Raw genomic sequence first — 4480 nt, 5'->3', positions numbered from 1 at the left:
TCAGACCTTTGTCTGTTGCGGGGTTGGTGAAGATCTTCTCCCAGTCAGTAGGGTGCCTTTTTGTCTTAGTGACAGTGTCCTTTGCTTTACAGAAGCTTCTCAGTTTCAGGAGGTCCCATTTATTCAATGTTGCCCTTAATGTCTGTGCTGCTGGGGTTATACATAGGAAGCGATCTCCTGTGCCCATATCTTGTGGGGCCTCTGAGTCTATAATATGTGGTCCTAAAGAAGCTAAACAAGAGGGCAAACCCAAGGAAAAACATATAGTTATCCTCCTGGCTATGGGAAGTAGACAAGAGTGCCGGGCAAAAAATTGGAATCTTGGGGGTAGGGTGGGATGGGGGTAAGGGGAGATGGAGAAAGAAAAGTGTGAAGGAGAGGATGAGGGGAACTTGGGGAAACGGGATGATTGGGGATATAGGAAGGTTGGATAGGGGAGCAGGGAAACTCATATCTTAGTTAAGGGAACCACCTAAGGGTTGGCAAGAGACTTGAGCTTGGGGTGGCTACCAGATGCCCAGAGCAATGTCCCCAGTTAGTTCCTTGGGCACCTGAGGATAGGGAACCTGAAATGATCCTATCCTATAGCCATACTGATGAATATCTTGCATATCACCATAGAACCTTCATCTAGCGATGGATGGAGATAGAGACAGAGACCCACACTGGAGCACTGGACTGAGCTCCCAAGGTCCTAATGAGGAGCAGAAGGAGGGAGAACATTTACAACAAAGTCAGGACCACGAGGGGTGCACCCACCCACTGAGACAGTCGGACCGATCTATGGGGAGCTCACCAAGGCCAGCTGGACTGTGACTGAAAAAGCATGGGATAAAACCGGACTCTGAACATGGCGGACAATGAGAGCTGACAAGAGGCCAAGGACAATGGCACGGGGTGTTGATCCTACTTCAGGTTCTGGTTTTGTGGGAGCCTAGACAGTTTGGATGTTCAACTTCCTAGATCTGGATGGAGGGGGGAGGACCTTGGACTTTCCACAGGGCAGGGAACCCTGACTGCTCCTGGGACTGGAGAGGGAGGAGAAGAGGAGTGGGGGAGGGGGAGAGGGGAGGGAGGAGGGGGAGTGAAATGGGAGGCGGGGAGGAGGCGGAAAATTTTTTTTTCAATAAAAAAAAATGAAACAGTTTTTTGCTTAGTATAATACAAAGTGAAAGACCCCCGGTAGGGACCTTCCCTCAGGTGGAGACCCCGGACCCACAGACCAGGCCGAGACCACGAGTCGGATGCAAACTGCAAGAGGTTTATTAGGTAGACACAGGTACCTGCGGGCGGCAAAGTCTTTCGGAGGACTTGCGCGCCTGTAGACTGGGAGGAGGACTTTTTATAGGAAAGAGGGCAGCAAAAAGCAATTTACAGAAGCAGAAGCGTGGTTATCAGAATGAGGCGGGGGGGGGGTGGCATGAATGGTTTTCCTCTCCCAGCATGGATGTCTGGCAGCAGACATCCTGCTCTTATCTTATAGGTATCCTACTTTGAAGTCATCCTGCTTTGTAGATGTCCTATCTTATAGATATCCTGTTTTCCTCTCACGAGAGCAGGCTAGCTGCTGATCCTGAGAATCTTTCAAGCAAACAGGACGTTCTCCCGGGGAGCCTGCTAGCTGCGGGTTCTGAGGAGGGGGTCTGTAGGGTCTTTCATTCCCCCCTTTTCTTTTATCACAGAGTTAAATCTTTTACTCTAAGCAGTTAGGGAACCTCGGTTTCTTGTTGTTGTACCATATGATACTGATGGGTCAGCACTAGGGCCTGAATAACTGACAGCCTGTCTTTCATAAACTGGACCAAGCGGTTTAAGATGCAGGGCCCAAACAGGAGTATCAGAAGGAGGACAATCAATCAAGGGACCCATCAGAGGAGACAATAGAGTCGTAAACCAGGGAGACTTATTAAACCACCCTTCGAACCATCCCTGTTGTGATTCGAGCAGCTTTTGTGTCTGTCTTTACCTCTCTCTAAGCTTTGTCATAGTGTGGTTCGCATAGAAACAACATTCCTCTTTGAGTGCTGAGCATAACCCTCCCTCTTGTAAAAACAACATGTCTAGCCCCCTCCTGTTTTGTAGGGCTACCTCTGAGAGGGGGGATTAATGACTCTTCAAGTGCGCTAACCGATTCTTCCAGTGCCTTGATATCAGTATGCATGGCTGCCTGAAGTTGTCTAAATTGGCTGGTCTCCATAATCTACCTCCTGGGGTGGCGTCCTGGACATTGGTAGCGGTAGCGATATCATAGCAAGGGCCACAAGCTTTTCCCCCCGCAAGTCCAGGGTCCCCTTCCCGAGTACCCAGGCGTGGTTCCTCGTCTGAGCGTGATTAGATCCCAGATGGAGGAGGGTTTCCAGTAAGCCTCCCCCGTCGTTTCACAACCCCATTGGGCACAGTAACCGTCCCCCGGCCCTCCATGTCCCTTTTGTGTGTTTTGTCCTGGACAAACATAGAAGTCTTTGTTCCTGGTCCCATGTCGTCCCCCTCCACCCCCCGGGTGATGGTAGTCATATCCCGGGAATGTCGCCATCCCCAGTCTTAGTAGGGCCCATATAATGATCCAAGGGCCCCACGGGTAAGCCTTATCTTTAAGGGGTTTTGAGTGCGTTGGGCTCTCCATGCTGGGGTTGCGGCGGGCTCCATTTTGTCAGCTGTATGGGCGGCCTTAACGTGTGAGGCGTGGATCCAGGCTGTGATGCCGTCAACCTTTAGTGCCATTGGGGGTCAGAAGGACAGTGTAAGGGCCTTTCCACCGAGGTTCCAAGTTTTAGGTCTGGTGTCTGCGGACACAAACAGTATCTCCTATCTGGAAGGGATGCGGTTCCACCGGCTGGTTCAGTTGGTCTTGGTAAGCAGCGGCGAGTGGCCTCCAAACCTCTCTCTGCACAATCTGTAGACACCTGTAAATGAGCCTCCAGAGAAGGACTGTTAGCAAAATCGGCAATGTTTGAATTAAAGAAATTTATAAATGGGGAGGAGCCCCATATAGGATTTCAAAAGGAGTCAGTCCATGAGGCCCCAGGGTGTTGTGGGCCCTGTACAGGGCCAGTGGTAAGAGGAGCACCCAGTCTCTAGTGCCAGTTGCAAGCGTTAATTTGGATAAGGTCTCCTTAATTGTTCTATTCATGCATTCTACCTGTCCTGAACTTTGGGGTCTATACGCACAATGTAATTTCCATTCGACCCCTAGGAGTTTGGCCACCTACTGACTTACCTGGGAGACGAAGGCGGGCCCATTATCGGTGCCAAGACTTGAGGCATTCCGTACCTGGGAAATATTTCTTCCAAGAGCTTTTTGGTCACCACCTTTGAGGTTTCGTTTTTGGTGGGAAAGGCTTCTACCCATCCTGAAAAAGTGTCTATGAACACCAGGAGGTATCTGTACCCCTAGAGACCTGGCTTAACCTCTGTAAAGTCGATCTCCCAATGTACTCCGGGACAATGTCTCCGTGCCCGAACTCCTGGACCAAGCTTGATTCTGCCTGCATTTACCTGAGCGCAGGCTTGGCATTCATCAGTCACTTTTTGCAGGGCTCCGTCCCTGTTCAGGAGGTATTGGCCTGACTCCTGTCTGTCCAACAAGGTTTTCATCTTCTTTGGCCCCAAATGAGTCAATTTATGCAAGTAGTCTATTATTTTATAAGTATGTTTTGTTGGCATACCAATCTTTTCCTTGAAAACCCAATGTTGCTTTTCGGGGTCATATGTGGCCCCCATTTTCTTTAGGAGATCAATGTCCTCTTTACTATAGGGTAGCGAACTGGAGGCTTGGGCCTCTTCCGGGTTCGTCAAGGGGAGAGCTTGGGAGGTCTTGGTTGATTTTATAGCAATCTCTCAAGCAGCGTTATCTGCCAGCCTATTTCCCTTTTCCTCAGGGCTATGGCCTTTTTGATGCCCAGGGCAGTGCATAATACTTAATTTTGGGGGCAAAAATAAGGCTTTCAGGAGTGCCAGTATCTCAAGTTTGTTTTTAATTTCCTTTCCTTCTGAGGTCAGCAGCCCTCGTCTTCAATAAATTTCCCCATGTATGTGAGCCATGGCGAATGCATATCGGCTATCCGTATAAACATTCAGTCTCTTACCTTCTGCCATCCGGAGTGCCTAGGTCAGAGCGATGAGTTCAGCCCTCTGGGCGGAGGTGCCTGCTGGTAAGGCTTCTGCCCAAACTACCTCAGTCTCTGTTGTCATTGCTGTCCCCGCCTTTCGTTTCCCATTTGCCAGGAAACTGCTGCCATCCGTATACCAAGTATAGTCAGCATCTCGGAGGGGTTGATTCGTCAGGTCCGGTCTGGTCCCGTGTGTTTCTGCGAGGATCTGGAGGCAGTCGTGGTGTTCCGGGTCCTCAGGCAGGGGGAGCAAGGTCGCGGGATTAAGAGCGACCACAGGTCCGAATTGCACCCAGTCCGCATTCAGGAGCAGGGCTTGGTAGTAAGTCATGCTGGCATTGGAGAGCCAGCGGTCTGGAGGCTGCTTGACC

Source organism: Chionomys nivalis, chromosome 2 (assembly GCF_950005125.1).
Source record: "Chionomys nivalis chromosome 2, mChiNiv1.1, whole genome shotgun sequence".
In the NCBI taxonomy this organism is placed as follows: domain Eukaryota; kingdom Metazoa; phylum Chordata; class Mammalia; order Rodentia; family Cricetidae; genus Chionomys; species Chionomys nivalis.
The sequence above is the reverse complement of the archived record's forward strand: the minus strand, read 5'-3'. Positions refer to the sequence as shown.